The sequence below is a fragment of the Tenrec ecaudatus genome, chromosome 8 (genome assembly GCF_050624435.1).
Source record: "Tenrec ecaudatus isolate mTenEca1 chromosome 8, mTenEca1.hap1, whole genome shotgun sequence".
In the NCBI taxonomy this organism is placed as follows: Eukaryota; Metazoa; Chordata; class Mammalia; order Afrosoricida; family Tenrecidae; genus Tenrec; species Tenrec ecaudatus.
In genome coordinates, this window is record NC_134537.1 from 50419101 (window position 1) to 50435067 (window position 15967).

Sequence of the window (15967 nt, forward strand, 5' to 3'; positions counted from 1 at the left end):
AGCCAGCATTCAATGGTAGCACACTGAGAGTGGCACCCTGGTCAGTGCCTGGGTCCTCACCCCCTGAAGCTCTAAGAAACCAGCACATTCTGACCTCCCCATCCACTGCAGGGATCTGTAACCCTGAAGCAAAGCAAGAACTGAGATGAAGGGACAAATGATTTTTATGAGTGAGGAGTAAGTATAGAGTGAAGTGAGCCATGATGAGCACATGGGCCACCACTGTTCAGTGTGTCCCACCCTCCTGATGTCCCTGCGAGCCTCAGGGCCATGGCTGGTGGTGTCAAAAAGGAAGACCCTTTGGTGTGGGTTATGCCTGTCTGCAGTGAGGACAGGTGTCAGTCCTCATGCAAACCCACGACAGACAGCCCAGCTTCTGTCTGGGAAACTAGCCCACCTCACACCAGGGTGTCTAAAGTTATGGGAAGGGGACATCCGGGGCTGCCTGTCTGGGTTAATGTTCCTTGCTCATCCCAGGTCAAAGGCAAGTGCTGGAACACATCACTGCAGACAATACTCCTGTTCTGCACGAAAATGCAGCTGACAAGTAGCCTGGGGGTCAGGAGATGCACGTGGTCATGGAATCCTGAGAATGAGGATGGGAGTGTCTGTTGGCAGGCTGTGGTGGCCATGGCTTAGCCCTCAGGACCAAGTGATCTTGTTCGAAGGCATGAACCCTATGTCCCCACGGGTCCTCTGGGCAACCCTGCCATTGGGTCGGATAACCAGGTGAGTGATGCTGCCATTGTTGAGAGGCAGAGCCAGCCCTTAGGTGGAATCTGCAGGGCTCTGCACACAATGCAGTGGATGACGTTGGCGTGGCATATGAAGATCTCATAACTGTCTTCTCCCTGCCTGGCATCCGCCCGGTGCATGTAGTTCCGGAATGTGGCCTCAGTTGGGGTCCCGTCCTCATAATATTGCACAGCTTCTGGCTTCCAGTGGGTCATGGGTGGACCGGGCTCACTGGGGGCGCCATCCCTGAGCAGGTCTGTTGCTGACTCTGCACACCCCTGGCAGGCGCGATCATGGCTGTTGTTTCTGTGGCTCCAGTCATGGAGGAATGTACCATGTTGTCAAACTTCAACCCCAGGCTTGCTGGTCAGAGGCCAGTTAGTTCAGCCTGTTCACCGCCCAATGGAGTGAGGATCCGTCCTTCTCCAGGGAGCCAGCCACATGATACTGATGAGGAAGATGTGCCTTGTAGCCTTGGCTTTGCAGTGGCCCCGCCTGGATGCCAGTTCTTCTTCTCCAGACTCCACATTCCTTTTCCGAATGTTAACAAGAGACACTGGTTCCCGTCTGTCCCAATTGGGGTCCCAGACACCGGGCAGGGGATGCTCGCCCACCGGGCAGCAGCTCGGCATCTCCGCTTGCATGCGGCTTTCCTACTGCACCGCCCAAGAAGAGCCCGCCATCCCCCTCCTCCACACCCCCCTCCCTCCCAGCCAGCCCGCAGGTCACCAATTGAAGCGCTTGCCAGAACAGAACGCCCTGCTGCTCCGCTCCCACGTGCAGCTACCAAACATTGTGGAATAAAGACACAAGAAAAATCGCTGGACTTGAACTATGATATCGGCAGAGAATATTGAAAGTAACACAGTCTGTCTTGAAATAAATACAGTCAGAATGTTCCTTAGAGGCAAGGATGACAAGACTTTGTCTCGCATTCTCCAAACACTGTATCAAGAGAGACCAGTCCCTGGAGGAGGACATCTTATTTGCTACAGTGCAGGGACAGTGAAAAGGAGGAAGCTTTTGATGAGATGGACTGACAATGGGCTCAAACATAAGAACAATTCTGAGGACGGCACAGGACTGAGCAGCGTATCATTCTGTGCCCATACGGTTGCTGTGAGTTGGAACCAACTTGACGGCCTCTGTGTTAGTCTGGGACGACCTGAGAAGAAAATCCACAGACCCACATATGTGTATACGAAACAAACCCATGGACATACATATGTGTATACGAAAGAGATTTACATATAAGCAATCGAACATTGAGAAAACACCCCAGCTCAGTCCAGATCAAATCAATAAGTCTGACATTAGCCTATATGTCTGATACGAATCCATAAAGCCCTCTTCAGACTCACAAAACCCATGCATTGACCCGGAATGTAGAAGCTCACAGGCCAGCAGGTAGAAAGACTTTGGATCCAGTGGCATTGGAAACATCTCAGTGCTGGTAGGGGTCTCTGCATGGCTTCTCCAGCACCCAGGGCTGCATCAGGGTGGGTCCATGTGTCTTGTCAGCTGCTATGTCTCCCAGCGTGTGAGCAGAGTCTCCCACCACCAAGGAGGAAATACCAGAGTCCTTATGGGAAGGCTACGCCCACACAGAAACCTCGTTGGCTATGACTTGATTGACAGGCTAGACTCCACCCCTACATGGTTAATCTTTAAATTGACAATTATATAACTACCATAGCACCTAACCACAACACGTGCTATGGTGTGGTTGTGTTACAGTTGTTAGGTGCCGCTAAGTCAAGTTTTTACTGTTTTTTCAAAGTGTATTTTAAAATTTAAGTATTAGTTTTATCATCAACTCACCAATTTTATAGAAACATTTGTTCAGATTCTGATTGTGATGGCAATACGTCAATTTAACATTGTTAAATAGGATGCTGTGATCTCTCCATCATTGGTCTTGCTCTCATATTGCTGCGACATGGACGCGAACCACCAACTTGCCGGTATTTAATCGCCACGTCCCCAGGGTGCTATCTATGCACGATAGTTCCATAAACTGTCACCGTTGGATGGATCTAGATGTAGGACTCTCTGAACAATTTGTGCGGCTTCCTGGAAGTTCACAGTGATTTTAAAACAAAAGTGTTTAAAGGCTTTAAGACTCAAATCATCATTTGGAGACTAAATGTCTCTAGAGTGAGACAAGACGGTAAGGGGGCAGGAAAGCTATATGGCTGGAGATAGAACAACAGAAATGAAATAATTAAAAAAGGCACACTGAAAATGTGACCAATACCACAAAAAAAAAAACCAACTGTGTAGACATTGTTAAATGGGAACCTAATGTGCTGTATAAGCAGCCACTGAAAACACGATAAAGTGTTTTAATTACAAGTATTACTTCAATTGATCTTCCCAACCACCCTAAAACATAGGAACTGTTATTCTTGTTCGAGGCCTCCCTAGAGAGCATGAGTCATGGAGATGTTAAATAAAGGTACAGGCTCCGGGTGCAATCGAGCAGGATGTGGCCTGGTCCTGCACCATCCTCACGAGTAGCATGTTTAAGCTTCTCCCTAAGATGTTTCATTTCTCTGATCCATGGTGTTGTCCTCTATAAAATGAAAAGGCGTGTGTTTTCTACCTAAAACATAAAACTGCCTATCTAGATATGTACATGGTTGCTATAAGGATTGAGTACGAGAATGCTCTTAACGTTCTTTGTACAAGGTCTTCTTAGACTCATATATGCATTAAATTTACCTTTTCCTTCTCTTTTCAACTTAACCTTCCTAACATGTCCTCCCATCAGACCTCTGAACCCGTGGGAAATGTTCCTGGAAGACCACATTACTTACTCTTACCCCCTACAAATTCGGCTTTTCACTTCTCCACCATACCGTGCCTAGTTCCTCAGCGGACTCTTCAAGGGCAAACTCTAATGGCGTCTCCTTTGAATAGAGTTCTCGCTCTAACCTACCTGCAGGAGAAGTTGGTCCCTTGTGTCACTGCCTTCCTGAAGTCTTCCCTTTCCCTCCACTGTGCACTTGACATCAAACATTGTGAATTTGTGTGACTTCATCCCTCGCTGGACCTGAGAACTATTTACTTTATATGACATAGATGTTAGTAACCATCGGTTAATGAGCAAATGAAGGGCAGCGTAAAAAGACTGTACACCACCGGATCCGGGGTTCTCCGTTTTATTCACTGTTTTAGCTCCTGGCCAGCATATTTCCTGGAACAAGGCTCTGAAGAAATATTTAATGAATGATTACACAAGACAGGTCAAGAAAGGAAGAATTAATTCTCCGTTGGACTGACTGCCATGGGAGGGGGTGCCGAGTAAGCGATAAAAGGTCAGTGTGTGCCCCTTTCCAACTATGAGACTTTAGTGCATCATTTTATTTTTCTATGACTCAGTTTTCCTATCTGTAAAATGGTACCTGCCATGTAGGGTGTCTGGAGAAGTGAGTCATCTAGAGAAACAAACCAGTGACACTCATCTACGTACACAGAAGAACTTTATATCAAGACGTAATCCCATATTAAGAAGACATCCCATATTAAGAAGACATCCCAGCCCAGTCCAACCCTAGTCCATAAATCCGGTGCTAGTCGGGGCCCTCTTCAGACTCACGTAGCTCAAGGTCAATGACACAGCAATGTGAAGCAGGATACAGGAAGATCACAGGCTAATGGGTACTGAGTCATGTGTGATGGATCCAAGTTTGGTGGAAAGTTGTCAAGGTGCTGACAGACCTCAGGGCCATGCTAGAAGTAGATGGAGTCCCAGCAAGAAGGAAGATGAAGGAGCAGAAAAAGAGAGGGAAATGTCCTGTTTCTTCCTTATAAGAAGCCCACCCCCCCAAGAAGGCATCATCAAACCATGACCTGACTGACAGGTTAAACTCAGCTCCTAGCCAGGAATGTCTAGTTGACATAATATGTAACTACCACAAAAGGGTTAAATGAGATGATCCGGAGAATAATCCCAGACACACAGAAGGTGTTGGCTCATGTTATTCTAAGTCAAATCCCATTATGAACATGTTTCCAGAATTCTTCACATCAACACTTTTTTCTATCTTACTTTTGTCCCAGATTCTCCAGCTTCTGGAATCATGCTTCCATACCATAGTCACATTTCTTAAAAGGACAAAGAAAAATCCAAGTCCCACCACAGGTTCTATTCGGTATCCTCCGCAGTATCTTCAGGGTTCCCAGGTTGGGTCCATCCCTGTTCGTCTGACTCTCCACGTGGTCTTGTGTACCCCGTGTGCAGCATTGTCCCTGTCTGGTCTCAGTGTCACTTCACGGAGAGCTGCAGCCATGGTGGCCTCACATCACAGATGGGAGGACTGCAGGTGGCATCAAACAGTGGACAACCCCAAGTTGCAAGTGATATTTTGGTTTATAAATATCTGAAAACACCCTTACTGCAGAAAATTTCTCACCTCCAGTATTCACCCTAACATACCTGCTCTCCTCTTTGGAAGCTGCTCCAGCCCCCTTTTCCAGACTAAATACTCCCAAAGCCTCTATTCATTCCCCTGGGGCGTAATGCCCTGTCTCCTCAGAGAATATGTTGAGGTATTTGAAATATTTTTAAATCACACTAAACAACATCTTTGCCACCAGGAAAACCAACCAGAAAATTAATGTTCATTTGACAAAGGTATTTAATTCTGCTTTATTTCAACTGCTGGATCCCCAACGAGGTGTCAGGCCTGCCTTTGCGTGAACAAGAAAAGTTGAGCAGGTTTTTGTTGTTGTTGCTGTTTCAAATGGACTCCCGTCTCCTCAGGTCTTTGGGGCTGCTACCTCCTTTAAGAGATCCCACTAGTGAGGCCCCAGACTGTTCCTGCGACCGAGACCCGAGGAGGGCTCTTACGTCCCAGACAGCAGGGCTCAAGTTCCACAAGCTCTGACTCAGTTGATCTGGGTGAAGCACCAGGCCTTGCATTTCTAACAAGCTCTCCAGGTGATGCAAATGGTAAAGGGTCAGCTGCTAACCAAAAGAAGGTTTGAGTCCATCCAGCGGCAACCTAGCGGAAAGGCCTGGCGATCTACTTATGAAGAGTTAGCACTTGGGATCAACTTAAGGGCAATCGGTCAGCAGGTTTAACAAGGTCCTAGGTGATGCCGATGTTGGTCTCAGGGTCATTGTTTGAGGACCACTCATAGGGAAAGGACCGCTTGCCCCAGCCAGATACTACGTCAGTGAAGATTGGAATCACCTGGGGAGTTGAAGCTTTAAAACACAGTTTTGCCCACCTCCCACCTCAAGGTGGCATGAGTGGACCAGCAACCCTGATGGGTGTGCTGAGCCAGGAAAATGAACAGCAGGCGGAGAATCACTGTAGAAGAAAGCATTGTATAGCAATGTGCCTCAGGTCTGACTCAACAGCAGTTCATCTATGTATTTGATTGAAACAGCTAAGCCCCCCAATGATGCAGCTAAGGTTATCTGTTCAAACCCACCTGCTAGGCGCAAGGAGGAAGATTTGACAGGCTGCCTCTGTGAAGGTTGATTGTGAGCTGGGATTACCTGTTGATCTCTTTCTGAGAAGTCGCTATCTTGAAAATCCTATGGTACAGTCCTGCTAGGGGTGGTTTACCCAATAAGCAGGCAAGCACCAGTTTACTTGAGCTTACTTACTAACCTGTAGTGAATGCTTTCCTTCCTTCCCCTCTTCTTCCATTTTACTGCATGTGGTAATTAGGAATTATGTCAACTAGACACTCCTGGCGAGGGTGGAGTCAAAACTCAATCAAGTCAAAGCCTGATGAGACCTCCTTGATATCTTAAACCTAAGCTTTTGTATAAGAACAAGACAGAGAAGATTTCCCCCTTCTCTCGGCCCCTTCACTTTCCTGCTTGCGACCCTGAGAGCTATCAGCACCTTGCCATGTTTCCACCAACTGCAGGTCCGTAGCTCTGCGCCCACTTGCCTGTGATCTTCCTGGACCACTGTTTTGTGTCACCAGCTTGTGACTACGTGAGTCTGAGGAGAGACTTACGGACTAGCGGCAGGCTTACGAACCTGAGTTGGACTGGGCTTAGATGGCTTCTTGATATATAACTGCTTCTTGATCTAAAGCTCTTTCTTACACATAGATGGGTGTCACCATATTTGTTTCTCTAGACAACCTAGCCTAGCACAGTGCATTAAAGATTTTGCATCTAACTATGGCTGGCATCTATCTTTTTCTCAATCCCCCTTCATCTTCCTGCAGATCCAAATCATCTTCTCAAATGTACAACCCCTGGCAAGGACAGAGTGTCCAGTAAGCAAGGTAAGCACAGGCTTAGTTATACTTACTTACCACTTGGGCTTAACCACACCCAGTAAGCAAGGTAAGCACAAACTTACTTGTACTTGTTTACTAATATGTTGTGAACATTTTCACACATAGTTTATTTTTACTGCATTGGTGGCGAAGTCCATTTAAAACTTTTAATTATGCATTATTAATTAAGCAAAAGCAAGTCAAGAGTTGAAATCAAATCATCAGTAACAAGTTTGCTTTTATTGGTGAGGAAGGCAAGAGATGGGTCCAAAGTCACTCAGCAGATAAGTAGGGTACAAATATTTGAAATCAAGTAACTGAGTTTTGAAGAATTTTCTCTGAAAGTACTGTCCTATAAGAGGTGAGTCAGAAAGTATTGGGTCCCAGTTCATACAAGCGTAGACGTATTCCAAACAACAAGTGTGGAAACCTGTCTCTGGGATCAGTGGTTGCTGCAGAGAAGTTCACGAAATCACTTGGCTTCGTTTCACTGAGGACCTTCCAAGTGAAAGCGCAACCCAAACAGAGCTTCAGAGGCGATCCACTGGGCAAGTGCAATGCACGGTAGGAGGGTTAGCTCCGCTGGTTACGGTGATTGAGGGCGGGGGTGGGGGGCCTTTCAAGAGGAAATCTTGATAGATTTTTCTCCAAAAAAATATGAGATGATCACTGGGGCTTATCGTGAAGAAGTTTTAGCAAAATTGAAAACAGCACTTGTGAGAAAAAGTTCAGGAAAGTGGTAGCAAGTATTTTTTTTTTCCACCGTGAGTATGTGCCTGCTTATTCCTTGGGGGAAAGAGGTGCTGGTCTGTGAAAAACTTTATCCATCCACCCCAAAGCCCTGTTCTTGCCCTTCCAGTCTTCTCTGTACTACCCAAATTCAAAGACCATTGTAAAAGAATGGAATTTCAGTTCCCAACAAAACCAACATTGCCCTTGTAAGTTGGTATCAGTAGGGAGGGGACAACACTGCCTTCAGATGTATAAAGACCTCCATGGAGGATATGCCCAGAAACAAAATCTTCAAATATTGTCGTATTTATCATAGGTTTCTATTATTTTATAGCAATGCTTATTTACTCACCTTTGTATATCCTGCCAACACACACAATAAGTATATATGGAGTGTGAATGCGTGAATGGGTTGTTTTTCTATTAAGGACCATCTTCTGTGCTGAATTTCAAAACTTACATAGCAAAGAACTGCATTCGGCAACTCTGGGGTGGATCTGAGGATGCACCAAGATCATGCTGATAGTTGTGAGTTTTTCTAGCTGTTCTTTCAGTGTAGCATCCTTCATCTACATGCCGGCCACGCAGCCACAGAATAGTCTACATATGACACCATGGTGATGGTAAAAAAGTCTGATGTATCAAAGATGGAAGGGCAGACCCTGCTGTAAAAAGTAGTCGAAACAAAAAACAAAGATCACTTCAGACTCATAAAACAATATATGAAAGCCCCATGTCTCTTCAAGAATGAATTATTTTCATAAAATACACAATGTCCTGGATCCAAAGCCTCAAAAACAGCTTCGTGGACCGCTACAGAAGGGTCTTATATTTGTCCAGATTAAAACTGCATTAGAACGTTCAATAAGCTGTCAAGTAAGCATTGGAACTAAGTTGGTGGTTCAAACCTCCCAGCTGTTTCTCAGGAGAAAAATGCGGCTGCTGTAAACATTTCAACCTTGGCAATGCTATCTAGAGTCGCTGTGGGTCGGAATGGACTTGAGGGCTGTGAAGTGTTCCATTTTGGCAACTACACTTACTCTCTGGCCCAAAGTATACAAAGTAACACCACCGTGAGTTTAGTTAACCATGAAGTTGTAATTAGGTCCTGCCTACAAGGTCCCTCTAATCCTCTATCGGAAGACAGTCCTTGCATGTCAATCATGTGGGCACGCTGATCAATTCTAACTGAAAGCAAAATCATTGCTGACCTGTGACTATAGCCACAGACATGCAGTTCGCTTTCTCATTTGTTAGGAGCTTTTGCACATAATCATTGTAAACATGTATTACATTACCTAGCTTTACCTAGCAGCCAAAGAATGTCAGCCATAACACCACATACCCACTGAAACTTAAGCTGTGGATGTGTTTTCCATCCCTGACTATAGAACGAACGAGTATATTTTATGAGGAAATTCCAGGACCCTCCTTTGTAAACTAAATACGACTTCAAAAGAGGCTCTCCGGCCGCACAGCACAAAGTAGCTGAATGTATTTGAGTCCTGGTTTCAAAGGCTGAGTTCCAGCCTAAAATCAGAGCTCTCAGGCTCTCTCTCCAAGAGCAAGTGTGGTGGGAAACGAAATATGGGTTCTTCCTGCCCGTAGTCGGCCCCAACTTCAGGACGTGTCCCCACCGCATAGACGCGGGCATCCTGTCAGGGCCAGAGCCCCTGCATTGGCCAAGGTCTTTTATTGTCAGGGCAGGGCGTGCAGGGCTTAGACAGGCTTTCTGAAGTCCACTGTGACCTGGTGGGAAGAGCAGACTCCGAAACTGGACAAATCTAGTTTGGACGACTCTAGTTTGCTCCGATTGCTGGACTTGGAACAAATTAGCCACTCACAACTTCAGAATGTGCATCTGTGAAATGGGAATAATTTGCCTCAGGTTTCATGTAAGGACCCAAAATGTTCTTGCATATAATTTGGTTGGCATTAACAAAATCAAAGATAATTTATTATTAGTTCCACTCAACCCATCTGGACTTTTCTAAGAAACTAGACTTCGCTTCTTAAATAAAGAACAAGGACTACATGTTCTTTTTTGAAAAGGGGAATTTGGGCACACATTTCTGAACTGTTTTAGTTTTCAGCCAAAGGCCAAGTTTTAATATCCGGTGTGGGGCCCTGGGCAATTCAGCGCCCACAGTCCAAGTCCACAATCACGTGGTCAGTGATTGGCGGCCTCCACTAGCCACCTGCCCCACGGTCATCCTCAAAATCTAGCTCTAGGACCAACTCAAGCTAACCCATGTAAAAGGTCTGGTGCCCACCCAGAAACATGGCCAGCCCACAGCCTCTCCCCGCAAGAGCTGCGTTGGCCATGCAAGGAACATGGAGAGACCCCGGCAGGAGGCAGCCCCACACTGTACACAGGCTGCTCAAATAGGAAGGTGTTTGGGGCAGCTTTGAGACCTATGTCATGATGCATGAAGAAAATTACTCCAACGGCTGATGTCTGGAGGCCATTGCAGAACCAAAAAGGCACAGCTGTCTCAGGAAAAGCCAGGGATCTACATGGCTGCTGACACACTACACTGAGGGTAGGGATAGAATGGGGAAGCAGAGGAGGTGGGGAATGAGGGAAGAGCTGGAAGCCCTGTTGGTTGGAGAATGGATGAGGAGAGGTCAGGGACAGGGTACATGAAGGAACTCCTATCCTGCCTGAGGCTGCAGTGCTCTCTGGACGTGGGAGTCCACGCTTGACCTGGATACCCTATTGCCAAAGATCATCTTCATCCATCAGTTAAGGCCCATTAGGAATCTGAATTCCTTTGTCAGTCCAAAATAGTTTTCACACATGGAAATTCTCTTTGATTTTCTATCCAAGCCACCCTCCACACCACAAGGTAATAAAACCATGTGTGGGAGAGACATGGATACCATGGCTGTAGAATAATAGATTTTGACCCATCAACCCTATAAGATTATTAGAACTGTCCCTTTGGATTTCTAAGGCTATACTTTTAAAAGTAGTTTTATTCACATATATTTCACATGTCATACAATTTAATCATTCAATCATATTAAGAAGACAGCAGAGGAAACCTAAAATCTATTTACAGAATCCCCTTGTAAATTAAGCCTCTGGTGAATCTCCTCCAACCAATAGTCCAGGGATGTGAATGGTCTTACTATCAGACAGTCTTGCCAAGTCAATCATGAGAGATGTAGTTCGGTTAAAATGTAACACCTGACCACTGGATCTCCCTTTTGACCCATTTTAAAGACTATACTTTTTAAGGCAGCAGACTGCCACATCTTTGTCCCTCAGAGCCACTGATGAATTTGAACCTCCCACTCCTTAGCAATTGTCTGTAGCTGAGTGGTTCACTCCTGTGACATCAGGATTCCCATGTGTCAGGGTAAACAGCCCCTAACACATCATCACCGGTGCGGTAGGCGCAACTGTACAGCGATAATAAGTAAAGATTATAGTAAAGTCATAGAGCGCATGAGAGCTAGAAGAGGGATTGAAATAATGGAGTCAGACACATTTGATGGTAGCATGCTCACCTCAGCCTCAGTTGGTGATGAGAGAGAGAGAGAGAGAGAGAGAGAGAGAGAGAAGAGAGAGAAGAGAGAGATTTACTGCTAACCGAGGCTTTTATATTCTCTGGGGATGTGCAAGCCCCCTAATTATAGGTGAACACATTCATCACAGGAAAGGGTTGTACTATAGGTAATACAGTATTGGGAGGGGGTGATCTAGATGTATTTACACAATAGGAAGGGGAGGTATTGGGGGTACACATGTGACAAGATGGGCAGATCCTAGATTCAGGATGGCAGCCTAACTTTGGATGTCACTGAGCCAATTTGACGTGTTCTCTGACTCACCATAGAAACCACTATCAGTGGGGCGTAAACCCCACCTATAGGAACCCAATCGGTGACTGCAAGCCTTTAGGGAGAAGTAGCCCATTGTCCTTAACAGCAGGGAGTGGGCCCCACCTGTGGTGGGACCAGACAGTAGTCTGGCAGCTGACTGCCTTCAGGGAGGTAACTTGACAATCATTTACCATTAACTGCAAGCAGGGTACTAAATCTAAGATCTCCTGGAGGGAGACGACTGGGAGAAATCTTTCCGTCTCCTACACGGATGAAAACCAGGAAGAGAGTAGACCTGCACGTGATGTGTCCAGTTGCACATTTTTAAGGAGCAGCTGCCTCATCTTCCCCCCCAAAGAGACTGGTTGGCTCCGGGCAGCAGCAGTGCTTTAAACGCTGGACCACCAAGACTCCGGAACGCCAACAACAGTGCTTAATTCCCTTCCCCTTGGTGCAATGACAGCTGGTGGGGTGATACCATCAGTTTGCCTTTCCCTCCCCAGTAGCTAAGAGCTCTGGATCAGCATAGGCCTAGGCTTTGAGATCTGGCAGTTCATGGAGACTCTGGGGAACAAAACAGCCATATCCTCCTTTAGGCATATTGCAAATGTAGCTCCTCAGAACTCTTTCAGCTTAGCTTAAGGAGCTTGGTGTCCTGGATGGTTGCGAGGCCTACAGGTTTGGACCACTGCTGCTCCAAGGGAGAAAGTAGAGGCTTTCTGCTCCCTTAAAGATGTATGTGACAGTTGCATACTTTCAAGTCAACTTGATAAATAAAATGAAGGGGTACAGTTTAGCTTGTCAGCAAGTCATAGACTGATGATGCCTCCTGGTGGGTGTGACCTTGTGAAGATTCTGGGAATTCCCTGGAGATGGGCCATGCTCTCTCTCTCTGCTTCACCTGCCTGTGGACGAGCCAAGTGGATACCCATGCCAGCAGAGATGTTTCCACCGCCACTGGATTCACAAGACTTTTAACCCTCTGGCCTGTGATCTTCCGGCATTCGGCGTCATTGCATGTGCTGCATGAGTCTGAAGAGCAATTTATGGACTAGTATCGGACATATGGGCTAATCTCAGACTTTATGGACTTGATCTGAACTGGGCTGGGATGTTTTCTCAATATATAACTGCTCTTTGATATAAAGTTCTTTCTTATACAGATGAGTGTCAATTAATTTCTCTAGTCAACCCAGACTAACACAGTGTGTATAATCAGATATGATAAAGGAAGTTATACTCTGTTCTATAGAATATAAGTCTGAATTGACTTGATGGCATGAGTTTTGTTTGAGAGGCTTGCTTTATTTTTGCTTATTTTGTCTCTGGAACCATATGAATTAGAGACTGTATTTTGACAAATATACCCTCTCTTCCCTTACCAACAAGACTTGGCGGTTATGTGAAATTGGTGTTATGGAGAAAAATGGAGTGACCACATCAAATCTTAAAATGGACGGTGACCTCGTCATTATATAACTACCAAGGTTAAGAATCATCACATCACCAGGCCAAGTTGACACATAACTTTACCCATCACTCCCCTATTCTTGCCGAGGCGCTCCACATCCATCACAGCCAAACATGCATTTTTAATCCGAAAAAAAAGTCAGATCGTGTATTTCTTACTATTGCCTTATATTCAGAATTTTGGATACAAGATAGCCTGTAAGTGAAGAGATGTATTGCATCTGAAATACTCTTCTATGGAAAAGTATAAGGTAGAAGTATAAGCATGTATATATATATATACATATATATATATATATACATATATATATATATTGCCAGACTGGGTAAAAAGATGAGTGGTTACCAGGGTCTCATCAGTCAATGATGACATATCAGCATGATTGGTCCATTAATTATAACAAATATACCACATGGAAGACAAATGTTAGTAACAGGAGGAACAGTGTGTGGGAGGCAAAGGGGGAAAGCTCTACTTTCTGCATATTTTTTCTATTCACTGAAAATGGCCCCCAAATGTAAAATATTTTCTTCTTTTAAAAACAAAACATATGGTTGCCAAGACTTGGCATTCTCTTATGCCTTGATATCCCTGGCTTAAATAATACCCACAGCACAGATCAGAAATTCACACTTTAGGCCTCGGCTTTAGTTTTAATAAGAGAACAAAGGTCCTAGAGTTGTGGCCACTACTGTTTAACTTTTTAATTAGTCATCCTGGGCCTTCACAAGTGGCTTTTAAAAACGAATAGAGCCCCTTTTAGTCAATCCTAAACATGGCAAATCAAGACAAACACAAAAACACATCATTCAGATGAGGCAGGCCATCATCATATGACCTTCACGGTGTCCAAACAATAACCTTGGGGGGGGGGGCGCAACCATTGTATTAATGAAATCAAATAAGCCATTGCAATTTACACATGCTTCTTGTAAGTAATCCTGGACTTCTTTAATGCTTTGCAGTTTCACAGGATAGGTTCTTCCTGGTCCTAATAGTCCCCTTAAGACACTGGCTTTTTTCATCGGGTGGTTAGAGCTGGTGGAAAGGGTAATCAGGGACCGCCAAGCACTTGTGTGTTTGGAAGAGAAGGGCGTGTGTTAGCATCCAGCTACATAAGGCTGCTCTGGAGGCCTGGCCTGGGCCAACGCTGGCGTGAGAACACTTCACCAAACCTCAGAGCATCTGGCCACGTTTCTCCACCACAAGTCTCCTCCCAGACTTCACTTTTGTTTATTGTGCGCTGGATGTTTTTGGACATTATCTCTTATTTTTACGACTTCTCTGCCATGTTTTCCTTTTCTGCCCTTTCCTATGACTGTGACGTCCTTTTCACTTCCTCTTTAATCAGGGCTCCGACTTGGGACAGTGGCCCAGAGCCAATCTTCCCTCCTGCGGTGAACTCTATATTAACCTGCTCAGAGCCGGTCCCTTTGTTGTGGAATTCCATGCTCAGAAGTAGGCAGTGGCCAGCCACAGGTTACTTGTTGATTCCTGATAACGGCATTAACTCAAGTGAGCAAGCCAAGGATTGATCTCCGAGGGGGGGGGGGGGGGACACAGGTGCGCTACCTGTGCCGTGTAAAGAGCCCCGCCCCTCCTTGCTCTCCGCTCTGATCCAGCCCGCATCCCTCCCTTCCCACTGTAGAACTAAGCTGTTCTACAGTGCAAAAGCAACTGTTCTTGGAGTCGTCTTAGTTCATTATGAGGGAAGGCATGCATGGGCCCCGGTGCTCACCATTCTTTGCTCTGCCGGAGGCGTCATGGAATCGCCTGCTCCTTCCTCCCTAGCCCCTTTGCTTGGCACATCCCATTGTGGCTGCTTATCCCACCACTGACGGAATGTTTTGGGAAAGGGACCAGCTCTATAAATTACTGCAAAATGTCTTCTTTTCGTGCCAACTCGGTTATAACCGCTGACTTCACTCGTAATTTTAAACAATCATAGAAACAATTTCTAAAACGTTTTGAACGTTGGGCTGTGATCCTCAAGGTCGGCAGATCAAAACCACCAGCTGCTCCTTGTGAGAAAGACAGGGGTTTTAACTCCCGTAAACAGTCTCAGAAATTCACAAGGTCAGTTTGACCCTGTCCTATTAGATGCCGTGAGTCAGTATTGACTTGTTGGCAATGAGTCTGCCTTTGATGTGCCAAGTACCATGCTGTATACTTCACATGCATTTGCATTTTAGCTTTGCAGTAACCTCCCAGGTGAGATCAATTATTGTACACATTTTAATAATAAAAACAGAGGAATTAGGTAATTGACACAAAGCCCAATAGATAATAGGGAGCAACCACTGGGTTTAAGCCCATGTCTCATTTAAAAGTCAGAGAGCTGCTCAGTTCAGAGGTCCTGGCTCTGTCTTTGTCTCTTACATAAAATAATTCCCCTCAATTTTTCACGCCCCTAACAAAAAGCAACCCAATTCACCAAACCAGAAATCCAAACCCACTGCCATTCAGCCAATTTCCAGCCCACAAGCATGTCATATGGGCTTTCTAATGCTGTAATTATCTACCAGGACAGCCTCGTCTTTCGCCCTGAGAGTAGCTAATTGTGGTTAGCCAACCAGTGCTTCCCCATTGTACCACCAGGGCTCCTGCATCTCAACTCACAGTTGCCACTAAACAATAATCAATGTAAATGCCAAACAACCAGGCAGGTCAACAGGGGTGCTCATGCCGCCTCTCATTGTCTGTCTCTAATGGTCTGGTACATTTGAGCGGCATGCTAAAAGAGCAACCCCCACCCCGCCTTTGAAACAGTTGCATTGACATATGATTCACAAATCATAGAATTCAATAGTTCAATCACATCAATAAGAGTTGGTCAGTCATCCCCACAATCAACTTTAGAGTACTTTCTTCATTCTTATACCCATCCTCAGGAGCTCCCCATTTCCCCCCTACCTCTCCTGCCATACTCCCAAGGAACCACTA

The 15967-nt window shown here is 45.5% G+C and overlaps 1 pseudogene; it reads right to left on the reverse strand.

Annotated features, from left to right (window-relative positions):
• Positions 1-642: 642 nt before the first annotated feature.
• LOC142455394 (serine/threonine-protein phosphatase PGAM5, mitochondrial pseudogene) lies at positions 643-1367 on the reverse strand (annotated as a pseudogene).
• Between the last annotated feature and the right edge of the window lie 14600 nt (positions 1368-15967).